This window comes from Schistocerca piceifrons, chromosome 7 (genome assembly GCF_021461385.2).
Source record: "Schistocerca piceifrons isolate TAMUIC-IGC-003096 chromosome 7, iqSchPice1.1, whole genome shotgun sequence".
Classification (NCBI taxonomy): domain Eukaryota; kingdom Metazoa; phylum Arthropoda; class Insecta; order Orthoptera; family Acrididae; genus Schistocerca; species Schistocerca piceifrons.
The window spans coordinates 364,485,865-364,499,622 of NC_060144.1; positions in this window are offsets into that span (position 1 = coordinate 364,485,865).

The following is a 13,758-nucleotide window of genomic DNA, read 5'->3' on the forward strand; positions in this document are numbered from 1 at the left end:
AAGATCACGCATTATTATTCTGTCAAATATTGTTCTTGAATTTTTATTGTACTGCAGTACTATGCTGCATCCATTTGCTTATTTTTGATGCTCGCTGATAATGTGATAATTCTAATCTTCTGAAGGAGGACATTAGGTGCCTGAAACCAGTAAATATTCTTCTGTGCAACAAATTGCAGAATGTTTCAAAGATCTTCAAGCATTACACATGTCGTATGCACAACTAGCGAGGAAAGGAACTCATGGAGAACTCTGATAATAAGAAGAGACGGGATGATACAAAGTGCGTTAGGTCACTAGGGTACTAGAGTGACCTATAGAGGGTATAAACTGCCGGGGAAGACAGACTTTGGACTATATACTACAAAACAGTTGAGAACTTTGGATGCAAGTGCTACCTTGAAATGCAGAGGTTGGCATAACGGAGGTGTGCGTGGCATGACGCATGAACGAATCAGACAGCTGATGATATTAACACAATTTCCGATGCTATTAACAAATGCTTATTAGACCTTCACCTAGGTTTCGATATTTTTAAAAATATCATCTTCAGGAGGAGTGAGCTTGATTCGTCACACGATGGTGCATTAGCTGAAACCGAGTGGCTCTTCTCATACATAAAATTGACAAAACAAAAATTATCCCGAACCGTGGCTTTACGTAGTAGCCAGATTACATTTATCGAACTTCAGAATGAATGCTCACTAGTAAATGCACACAGGTACAGGTTCTTGACGTGATGTACACGTAACTTATGCAACTAATTTATCCTATGACTCATGTTACAGTTTGATATTGACAAGAGCCTCTACTTGAGGGCATTTACTATTCAGCATTCACTTTTAAGTGATCAGGCTGCTATCTAAGGCCACGGCTTGGGATAATTCTTGTTTTGTCAATTTTATATATGATAAGAGCAACTCGGCTTCAACTAATGTAATGTACTATCGTTTGATGCAACAGGCCCACTCTTTCTGCAGAAGTTCTTTTCAGAACTATCGAAACCACGGTAAAGGGCTACTAAACCCTTGTTTTACAACTGGTTGGTTGACTTTTTCAACCTCTTTAGTTTTACACAGTTGCTGTTTAGCAGTCGTATTTAAGATTTTCACAAAATTTCCACTGCTGCCACTTTGCCTTCAGTTACTCCCACAGATTCCACTGAAGCCTAGGCAAACGTCTCCGCTGGAATATGCAACATTGCAGCCCCCCGTCCCCCTCTCCCCAAAGTCCTGCGTCCATGTCACGGCTCTTATACTTGCGCAGTTATTCGCCTAGATGACAGTGGACCCGGTCACAATCCACCTGGTGCAACAAGAAACATGAATCATTCGATCGCGCTGCACGTTTCCATTGATCCAGCCTGCGACTCAAAGTGGCTTGTGTCAGTGGATTTCCCCATTCGCAGACCGTAACGCCGCTAGGATGTGTACCCATTCGTCTCTGCTTCGCTTTTATTCTTTCCTTTCCACCTCACCTGGCTGCAACACCGCCAGCGGCATTCAGTCTCACGATGGACATTGGTTAAATGATTTGGTTCATTACTGTATGTTTCCAAGCCAGCGTACCTGAGTGGCGGGGATTACGGTTGGGTTCATAGATGCTGCATGGGAACATAGATTGGCGGTACTGTCATGTATATGCAGGATATACTCTTTTTGTGGAGGTCTACATTTACATCCGTACTCGACTGCCACTTTGTGGATGTGGTAGAGAGTGGTTCAAATGGTTCTGAGCACTATGGGACTTAACTTCTGAGGTCATCAGTCCCCTAGAACTCAGAACTACTTAAACCTAACTAACCTAAGGACATCACACACATCCATGCCCGAGGCTGGATTCGAAACTGCGATCGTAGCGGTCGCCTTCGGTTCCAGACTGTAGCGCATAGAACTCCTCGGTTACCCCGGCCGACGAACTGTTTTGGAGGGTACTTCTAGCATCAGTATCATTTTACCCTTACTCAGTTCCATTCGCGAATAGTGTGTTGGCACTGCCTTTGATATTTCGACAGGAGTACTCCCCGCCATTTTCAAGGCACAGCTGCAGCAAGTAAGCGCTGTGCAAGAGAATGTAAAACCTCGGTTTTTAGAGAAACTCTTGAAAGAAGTTATCGATATTGAAATGGATGATTTACGGGAGAGGAAGCATTAACTCTGTCCCTCTGTTTTTTGATAACTGAAAGAGTAGGATTCCACTCAGAATTTACACAAAATCCTCCGTTTCTATTTATAAGGCTGCTCGCTGAATCAGTTTCAACAGCTTCCTTAATAATACTATACCAATAGCTGGAAGAATCTCCGCGTTGTTATGTTCCATAGGATGACCGGTAGGCACCCGACAGAGAGCATTTTGAAGACTGGTCGTATTTTGCGGAAATATGATTTGAAGTGTGTTTTTCCACCACCATCTAAGATCAGGGTCCTTCTAGATTCCGTAAAGGATGATGTCGATTCCTTGAGCTTCTGACATGTCACATGTTGGTCATACTAGCAGGACTGTGGTGCACCGGTGTACTGAGCGTAAACGGCGCACACGTACAACAACCGAGCCGTTGTAGAACATTGTCTTGGCACCGGTTATCCTACGTGTTATGTCCTAGCCAGTAATGCCACCCGAGCCCGCTGCCAAAAGGTTGGCAGCATCAAAGTCCGGACGCCGTCCGCATAAGCAGCGCCAGCGAGACAGCAAATCGCCGCAAGTCTGCGCGCGCCACCGCTGGCTTCTGGCTTCTTAAGCGCTGGAGTCGCGAGCGCTAGGACAGTTCTGTATTCGCCGCTCAGTCGTATACTCGCCACCGAAGTGTGTACTTGCTAGTCAGTTGGGTGTTCATCGCAGCAGAGTTGTTGTTTGTCGTCAGCCGACGCTGACCTAGCCGCTCCGACTCGAACTAGACAGATCTCTGTAGACACGGAGTTCACTATTGTGTTTCTGTATTTTCATCAATAAAGATAAGTACCGACATTTATTTAATCAGAGTGTTTGGGTATTCATCTTTCTGTTCACTGTTCCAGCGGACCGGTCGGCCCGCTATTAAAAGTGTGGCGGTGACTTCGTAAGCCATTTCTACAGCCAAGTGTTTGTCGCTACGAACACCGCCACAAAACTACGGAATATAATAACACGTAGATTCTGGTATGTATTTCTAGCTGTTGTGATGTTTTAACGCTGTTGAAATTGGATTAACAAGTAAAATTATAAATGTAGATGGTGGATTTTGTTTAAATTCTGCATGGAATCTTGCTCTCTCTCTCCCCATTGTCAAAAAACACAGGGACAGGTGTATAAGAATAGGAATAAAATAAATAAAGCGACATAGGTAGTGCTGCCTCATCCGTTGATTATTAATTTCCCTATCGATAACTTCTAACGCTGTCATCATTGATTTGTGATGAAGGTATTGTTTATAATATGTGTGAGTGTTATCTTTCCAGAGTTCCTCTGGAAACTGAGGTTTTAAATTCTCTTCCACAGCACTTACTTGATGGAGCTATGCCCTGAAAAATTGTTCCTTACACATTTCAAAAGTGTGGCAGAATAGTGACACTACAATTTCATTTTGTGGTCAGGTAAGATACTTACGTAATGAAAATCAGTTACCATGTATAGTATTGTTATTAAAAGACGTGGCATAAATATGTGTAGCACTTCTACTGAAGTGCAATAGAAACACGTTTGTTTAATGTATTCGTTGACAGAGATTTGTACAAGTACGTGAAACAATCACAAAGAATTATGGATGGCGAAGATTCAAGCTAAGGAACCCCGAGGTATGGTTTTACGTGACTTACCCGTTAATGCGATCCGACGACAGTGATTGCCAAGAATCTGAGTTTCTAATGTTATCTGTACCAGAAGGGCAACTTACTCCATCTCACGAAAATTCTAGTGCTTACTGAGCACGTTGTGAGCTATTCCAGCCGAAGCCAGTTGCAGATCTTGACCGCCAGTACTGCTGTTGACTCATTAGTTGCGCTGGCGTAAGCACTGTCACTGCTTCAACGGCGATCTTTTCGGGGCGGTGATTGTCGAATACGATGACTGTGAAACCCAAAAACTTTACATCTTGGTCCAGTCTGAGCTGCAAATGAAGTTACTACTACTCACTGTGAAGTCTGAAACTGAAGTCTACGAGTAGAATTCGAAGTTTCTCTCCTGCAAGCAGAGATCGAAGTTGCTCTTTAGCGCCTCCTGTCCTCCCTCGCAACATTTGCCACTTCTTGGTGAGCCAGTCGAAAAAAAAAGTTACAAGCAGCTGTCCAATGATAAGCGTCAATTTTGCTAGAGCGTCCTCCCGCACAATGTCTCCTATTTCTCAATAATTTTCAGAGACGTCAAATGAAAGTACAGTATTTTTTGGCTAGAGTGCTTCGGCTATAGGTAGGAAATTCTTTGGGCTCTGTCCTGTAAATGACTCAAAAACTTATTATTAAACCTAAAAGGAAATTGTTTGGTCCTGCCACCGGATAAAAAAACTATTATTCAACCTAATCCTAACTTCCTAAGATTTCTAACTGCTGCTTCTCATAATGAGTGTGCTAAAAGTATTTCGAGACGTGAAAGCTGTGCTCGCACCCTTTATGAAATTCTTACTCCCTCTCGTGGTGTGTTGAGCTGTGGTGCCCACTGATGTGTTGTCTTCCTATCGAAAGACTGGCGCCGGTCTCCCTCTGTGTTTCTACATATATCGTGTTTCTACATATATCATGTTGCTGCCCGCTAGTCGACATGTAACTGTTATTTGGAAAAATTTTAGGACGTGGGAGTGACGGCCATGCCTTCTAGAATCTCTACAGTTCCTGCCGGGGCCTTCTAAGGACTGCCTTCAGACACCGGGAAGTCAGAGAGATAGCGTTATCGCCATCGGCGTGTTGTTTTGCATCTCCACAGGAGCCCCTAGCCTCCTCACTTCACGCAATAACCTTGGCGGATGATATCCTACTTGCACTCAACTGTTTTACAACTTACGTTACTAGTGCCCTTTCGTCACTTCGCTCTGCTGTCTGCATGTAAAGTTGCCAGCCCAGCCAAATGTAATTCTCCAACTATAAGACTTTGGCTAGTAATTGATGTATTAACAACCACTGTCGATAATACAAACAAATGGAATACGTGAGTAATCTTTAACAGAAATAAAGGAATACCTTTTTTGCAAAACAAATTAATCTGATTTACATATCTTAGAGTATAATTTGCATATTAATTGGAGAGATAACGTTAAAGTCAAAGAAATCCTCAGCTTCGACGTCTTTCAGGACTAGGAACATCAGGAACTGCATCATGCAATACTCAGCTTCAATTAATATTATTTTGAAAATCTTATCGTAATCCAACCATTTGTAACAATAGAGAAATACTATATACCAAGACCATACTGCAACAGCACATGGTGCCTCATAATACATTTTCCGACAAGTAGATAGATGCATTATATAGTAGAATTTAACTATAACGAATATTCTAGCAAAACAGGTAGTTAATTGTGCATTTCAAAATTGCAATAATCAATGAAATTTTTGAAATATTTCACTGTGGTATAACTGGCGATGTAACTAATCAAGTACTTACGTCTTCCAGTGTAAACTATGAATACAATTAGAGTAATCTTAGCGCCATGTATACGGCTATGGTGGTCAAAAGGCCTTACGTTATTGGCTCTAGAATTTACAAACATTTTGGCTATCGCTGTATTCGGACGTAACTGGATGGGATAGAAGATAGCAAATGTTGGTCCCAAGTACCCTCCACCACACTCTGATTATGCAAACACATTGTAATTATAGCTTGAAAAACAAGCCTTGATTGTAAGTAGCTTGATGCCTGTTTTTAAACATCCATAAGAATATTTCGTTGAAAAGCAGTTAAACTTCGTTTTCGACGCAATAACGTTCTGCCTGAAGTAAGTTTCCGTATCAGAAAAGACTTTTAAAGAAAGAAGGCAGGCGAGAGAGGAGAAGGAATACAGGAGGCAGGAGAGTCAGAAAAGTCTGAAAGTGCTATAAAATGGGTTTCACTCGCGACGAACAAGAAGTAAATGCAAATATTGCTCGGGAAATAACAGGCCGCCGAAGTGCAAGCTGGGGTGTGCTCAGGTCCGGTTTCCAAAGACCGCCCTCCACTCCTGCGATGCATTATTAAGTGAATGTCAAAGATACCTCCACGTAAGAGCGGGTGTATTTATATTTCCTTTTCCCTTCTGCGCGCCCTTATTCAGTTGGCTGCACCTTTAGAAAGCGTCCTGGCGGACAGAACGACCTGATAAGCGACGTCAAAAGCGTTCGCAAAGAAAACAGGCAGTCGCTTTTTCCTTTCCGGACCTCTACCCCGGCCCGACGTCGGTCTGTGACTCGCCTCGCGTATTCGGCGTCCCAGCAGGCAGTTAAGCTATTCCTCTCTCTTCACGTATTAAGGAGCACGAGTTTGGTTAGTCTCCTCGCGATGAAAGACCGAGTTTCATTGTGAGGCGCCTGTACTTTATGACACACAAAATAATTTCGACTCATTCAGCAAATGGGTTGTGGCACATTGTATTTTATGTGATTCGTCAAAGTGAAATGTAAGCAACATTTTATAAATACCACAAGGCTAGGAAAAAACAAAAGCCAAACAATGTGTTAACGTTTCTACACCACTATTATGCCAAAAAATCAAATTGCTGAATTCATTTAACGAGTCAGATAATAGCGTGGTTTTTAATGTCATCTGCTTTGACTCGATGGTTGCAAAGTGTGCATGTTTAGCCGGCCGCGGTGATCTCGCGGTTCTAGGCGCTCAGTCCGGAACCGCGAGACTGCTACGGTCGCAGGTTCGAATCCTGCCTCGGGCATGGATGTGTGTGATGTCCCTAGGTTAGTTAGGTTTAAGTAGTTCTAAGTTCTAGGGGACTGACGACCACAGCTGTTAAGTCCCATAGTGCTCAGAGCCATTTGAACCATTTCTTTTGTGCATGTTTATTCCCTGATTCGGGGCGTTTCCCCTCCATGCGACCGTGACTTTGCGATTCTAAATAGTTTTACACTGTCTTCAACGAATGTATTCAACATGTGAATATTCGGGGGACACTCAATTAGAAACATAACAATTTTTTTCTGCAAGCAGGTTGGTTTTATTCAGGACTCCAATATGTAATGTCATCCTCCGCTCTTTTAGCTACAAAGCCCTAATTTTCAACATAACCTCCACTCGATGTGGCGGCCTTACGCCGTCTTGCTGGTAGGGCCTGTACGCCGACATGGTACACTCCACTGGTCTCGAAGTGATGTACCCATGTTCAACAAAAAATTGTCACTATTAACCTCGTAATGCTGAAAAAAATCCTCACAGAAGGTCCTTTGTTGCTCTTTGTGGTCTTCCCTTAGGCGGAAAGGAACACAGCGGGCATATGCCTCTGAGTACCCCTGCTGGACGAGTACGTCAGCGCTACCAACATAGACATCCAGTTCAGCAGCGAGGTGTTTGACCTTGATTCGTCGATCACCTTGAAAGAGAGAGTCCACACGTTCGATCATTCCAGGAGTCACAGATATGTACGGCCTGCCGGGACGTGAGAGATCAGACAGGTTTGCGCGACTTCGTTACTAGGATGAAAGACGACTTACCCAACGACTCTTCGTGCTTTTGTTCACTGCCAGTTCTCCGTAGACATTCCGCGAGCCCCTGTGAATAGCTTATATGCTCTTATTTTCCGCCAATAAAAACTCAATGACCACTCTCTGCTTGGAAACCGGACATTTCGAAGGCTAGGTATAGTGTAGCCTCCTATCGGAACTTAACGAAACTGTAGGGTTCTAAACGCGAATATTCCACCATTTCCCACAGCAAATTCTGCAGTTTTTCAACCGAATTTTTCCGAGAGAAAAAAATATGCTGAATTATTCAATTAACATTCCTCGTAATTGCTACGTAAAGCCAACAAGGCTTGACAGATATGTTCAAAACTTCACAGTCATTTCATGTAAATCCCGTTTAGAAATGGGGCATATGTAACTTCAAGAAATGGCGACAAGGTTTCTTTAAGGAAACCGCAAAATGTTTGCTACAAACTTTCCAAATAAACAAATACAAAAATATTACATGTACTCAGGATCAGCAGGGATATATCGCTTGCTGATACTTTATAAGTAATTTTCTCAGTAATGACTTTAATCAGCCGGCCGCAGTGGCCGAGCGGTTCTAGGCGCTACAGTCTGGAACAGCGCGACCGCTACGGTCGCAGGTTCGACTCCTGCCTCTGGCATGGATGAGTGTGATGTCCTTAGGTTTAAGTAGTTCTAAGTTCTAGGGGACTGATGACCTCAGAAGTTAAGTCCCATAGTGCTCAGAGTAATTTGAACCAGTTGAACTTTAATTAGTACAGTAACGGTGAAGCTTCCTGTTATCAGTGCTTATAACAGGAATATACGTATCAAAGAGAGGAAGCCCGAAGATCAATATGTCTCTGATGACTACACTGACTTCTACTGTCGGATAGTATTGCCACCCAGTTCGATTGTGAACTAATATCTTTCATTTCTCTTTCTCTGACACAGATAGCTATTACGCCTTTTTGTGACTCGAACAGCTATTTTAATAAGATCTGAGTAACCTAAATATATTTAAAATAATAGTTACGTTCCAACTAGACCTCCTGTTAACAGATTTGAGGTATCACTATCATGATTCTGTAGTCGACGAATATAGGGTAATATCAACAGTGAAAGAAACTGGTATTATGGGAACTGAATTCCTTCTGAATAGCAAAGTAGGGCAGAGAGTGAGCTTCTCTGAACAGATCAGTGACAGAGTTGCCATAATTAGATTCAACAGCAAACCAACGCCAACAACGATAGTAGAGGTATATGTGTCAACGTCCCAAGCAGAAGATGAAGAGATAGAGAAAGTATATCATGATATTGAACGGATAATACCATATGTATAGTGGACAAAAATCTAATAATCATGAGGGCTGTAACGCGATTATATGGGAAGGAATAGATAAAAAAAGTTTGGCAGCAGGAATGAGAGAGGAGACAGACTGGGTTTTGCAATAAATTGCAGATCGTTATAAGGGATACTCTGTTCAAGAACCTCAAGAGGAAGAGGTATACCTGGAAAATGATGCAGAGACTCGGGAAGATTCTAGCTGGATTACATCATACTCAGAGATACTGAAATCAGATGTTGGATCCTAATGCTTACCCAGTTGCAGATATTGACTCAATTCTGTGAGACTACAGCCATTGTCACCTGATATCGTTCACTGAATTAAACCTCTTGTTACGTAACAAACGTACATTAATACAGTTGTGGTGGTTCTTATTAACATTAACATGAATAGGCCGTGGAACACAAAGTAATCAAGATCACTTCGACACTACCCGAAGAAGAAGAAAAAAGTTCTATACTTAACAGTGGAAGCGATCATCGATTCATGTGGAAAGTGCACCCGGAATATTAGCCATATCCTTTTCGCAATAGCTATACAGTCTGAAGGAAAATAAAAGTGGAAAATACATTAATGGGTTCAAAATGTCATGGAAGGACGCCAGGTTTCATGTAAATTTTAAATCAACTAAATAAGAAAAATAAACAATGTAATTCCCTGCAGTCAAACTCCCGCATAAAGTATTTCGACTTGCCAGATACTTTCAATGGAACATGAATTTTTCTTGGCCAAGATTGCGTTATTTGCGAGAGACAACAACCAGTAAACAAACAAAAACAAAACTAAATGAGCAATTAACTGCGCCAAACTCGTTTGCCACATATTAAAGTTCTATAAATAATTTCTTTGCTGATTGAGCTTTATAGCAGTAGTCATTCATTTAGGTCCTTAGCTACGCTATTTATATATAGAGATAAAACTAAACACTTGTGTAATTTTGATCCGTAAGTTACTAATGGCTCAAATGGCTCTGAGCACTATGGGACTTAACTTCTGAGGTCATCAGTCCCCTAGAACTTAGAACTACTTAAACCTAACTAACCTAAAGACATCACACACATCCATGCCCGAGGCAGGATTCAAAGCTGCGACCGTAGCGGTCGCGCGGTTCCGGACTCTAGCGCCTAGAACCGCTCGGCCACTCTGGCTGCCGTAAGTTACTAGTCTTGTCACATTATCAATACGCAAAGACGTTTCAACAGAGTTTCAGTATAACGGAGATCTGTATGAAATATCCCTGCCTGTAAAGAACCTAAGCTAACGAAGAAGTTGAGATAGAATTCTATGTTAATCAGTGATTAGTCGGGCTGGATACCAGCGTGCACGTGATAGCAGCATACCAGATCGCTTACTGAAACCATTTTCGCGTTAGTGCGTAGTTATTTCAGCCGAAAAGTATCCCAGTTTTAGGCACATCTTCTAAATGATACGTTCTTTTTCACATTTTTTCTAATTGGGAGGAAATTTATATAAATCGTGAAGATGTATTTTCTGTAGCTTTCATTAAATGTCTTAATCAGAAAGTAGCGACTCTATACAATACACTATGTGATCAAAAGTATCCGAACACCCCAAAAACATACGTTTTTCATATTAGGTGCATTGCGCTGCCACCTACTGTCAGGTACTTCGTATCAGCCACCTCAGTAGTCATTAGACATCGTGAGAGAGCAGACTGGGGAGTTCTACGGAACTCACGGACTTCGAACGTGGTCAGGTGTCTGGGTGTCACTTGTGTCATACGTCTGTACGGGAGATTTCCACCCTGCCAGACATCGCTAGGTCCACTGTTTCCGATGTGATAGTGAAGTGGAAATGAGAAGGGACACGTACAGCACAAAAACGTACACGCCGACCTCGTCTGTTGGATGATAGAGACAGCCGACAGTTGAAGAGAGTCGTAATGGGTAATAGGCAAACACCTATCCAGACCATCACACAGGAAATCCAAACTGCATTAGGATCCACCGCAAGTACTATAACATTTAGACGGGAGGTGAGAGAATTTGGATACCATGGGCGAGCGGTTGGTCATAATCCACACATCACACCGGTAAATCCGTGGACATTGGACGATTGAACAGTGGAAAAACATTATGTGGACTAACGAATCACGTTACACAGCGTGGCGATCCGATGGCAGAGTGTGGGTGTGGCGAATGGCCAGTGAACGTCATCTGCCAGCGAGTGTAGTGCCAACAGTAAAATTTGGAGACCGTGGTGTTTTGCTGTGGTCGTGTTTTTCATACAGGGGGCTAGCACTCCTTGTTGTTTTGCATGGCACTATCACAGCACAGGCCTACACTGACGTTTTAAGCACCTTCTTCCTTTCCACTGTTGAAGAGCAATTCAGAGATGGCGATTCCATCTTTCAATACGATAGAGCACCTGTTCATAATGCACAGCCTGTGGCGGAATGGCTACAGGAGAATAACATCCTTGAAATAGACAGGCCTCCACGGAGCCATGACCGGAATCCTATAGAACACCTTTGGTACGTTTTGGAACGCCGACTTCGTGCCAGGCCTCACCAACCCCTCCTCAATGTAACACTCCATGAAGAATGTTCTGCCTTCCCCCAAGAAACCTTCCAGCACCTGATTGAACGTTTGCCTGCGAGAGTGGATGCTGTCATCAAGGCTAAGGATGGGTCAACACCACATTGAATTTCAGCATTACCGACTGAGGGCGCCACGAACTTGTATGCCATTTTCAACCAGGTGTCCGGACACTTTTGATCACATAGTGTATGTGTATCAGTTCAGAAATCTTAATATTTGTTCAGAGGCCCTGTTAAATAAATACGAGTGCAATATCATACTACTCTGTATCTTACGTGTTAGAATCTAAAAAATAATTGGAAATATATGAACGAAAAGTAGCTTTTACCAAAAGCAATGGTTCCGTAATACGTTATGAAATAGATGACAATTATTAGTCATTCTGCCTTACTTCATCGTACAACAATACGATTCCATGTACCACTCTGATTTTTAACACGACTGGACATTAGTCTGTAATCTCTTTCAATTCCTGCATAAATGAAAAGCACGAATACCCACTCAGTTCATTGGTGTATGTATGTGTGAAATATGGACGTCAAAGAAACAATATGTATAGAGCATATATTCAGAGCGCGTATCAATTTTGCCGGCTTTGATGTAAAATTATCTGTCACGAATGACATCACTCTTTCCAAAGCAAAGTATTTCGGAATAATCTAGTTGGCTGTTTCAAATAAGCTTATGTTATTGAGGAAGAAGACCATGTGTTAAACCTGCTACGAAGTAACTCATTCTTTATTAGATAGAAAGATATGGATACATTGTAACGACTCGATAGGTCACAAATCGATTCTGCTCCGGGTCGCCGTAAAGAGTAAAACAGACCAAGAGAATATTCCAGACAGTTCAGAGTTAAGCGGTATGATTCCACATACAGTATAGTCTTTTGTAAAAGTTAATAAATTAATTAACATACACTGCAGGCGTATTTCCTATTTTATGTTAGTGTCAGGCGCTACTAGCACACAGATGTGGCTCAGCGTTATATCCACTTGGTGTACTCAAACATGAACAGAATCTTTATCAAAAAGGACATGCCCATGAAGAAATAGTGTCTACATTGATACTGGCAGTCACTGTGTGTGTTGTAGTCTTCGGCCAGAAGACTGAAGCAACTCTTCAAGCTAGTCTACCCTGTACATGTCACACCATCTCTGAATAACCACTCCAACCTGAATCCACTGGAAAATGCTTATGTATTCAAATCCTGATCTAGCAAAACATAAGAAGAATTACGTATAAAGGAAAATAAACTTGGATATTCGTTACGGGTTTTTGGTCCGCATTGTCTGGATGACATCGCAACTCCATGTGCCAACCAAACGAAGAATACTAATACTCGCAGGCGGGCATGGAAAGAGTGCGGACGTGGGGGTCTGTCCATCCACACTCTCTGAGGTGAAATGCTGCATTTGGCTATTGAGTATCTTCGACTGCAATATATTGTGTGGCTACATCATGTCCATGGAGCAATCGTCTTTCATATCAACAGGTCGCGGGATGCAAGATTTTCCGGACTTCGTGTAGATGGAAATATTGGAAGCAACAAGTCAATCGTAATGGCAGCGACGGTCGAAAACGACATTTCATTCTCTTCCACCACCACTGAGACGTCCAGACTCAAGCACCTGGCACTAAACTGTGTCGACAGCACTACAGAACCACCAGAATACAAGGCAAGAACTATCGCGTAATTTTAGGTAACTTAGTTGTGCTGAGGAGTAGAGTCACTCATTTTGACTCATGTGGTGTAATTCTATTATGAATAAATTCACTAACCTAATGAATAGGTGCAATTTCTTGAAATTATTTACGAAGTTACTTACCTAAAGTCAATAAAGATCCTGATTCCTGACCATAATATTTTATAAACGATCTGTGTTTTTAAAGTTGAAATTGTTATGACAGTGCTTATTGGTCGTAAGCTCAGTCTTCAGTCATAGCAAGACTGCTCCTCCAGAAATAATCTGTTCTATTTGCATGTATTGTCACAATGTTTCGTCGCTGTTTTGTTACTGAGTGATAACAAAAAATGGTTCAAATGGCTCTGAGCACTATGCGACTCAACTTCTGAGCTCATCAGTCGCCTAGAACTTAGAACTAATTAAACCTAACTAACCTAAGGACATCACACACATCCATGCCCGAGGCAGGATTCGAACCTGCGACCGTAGCGGTCACGCGGTTCCAGACTGAAGCGCCTTTAACCGCACGGCCACACTGGCCACCCGAGTGATAACATTTGAGAATTCAAATTAGTAGTTTCCAATC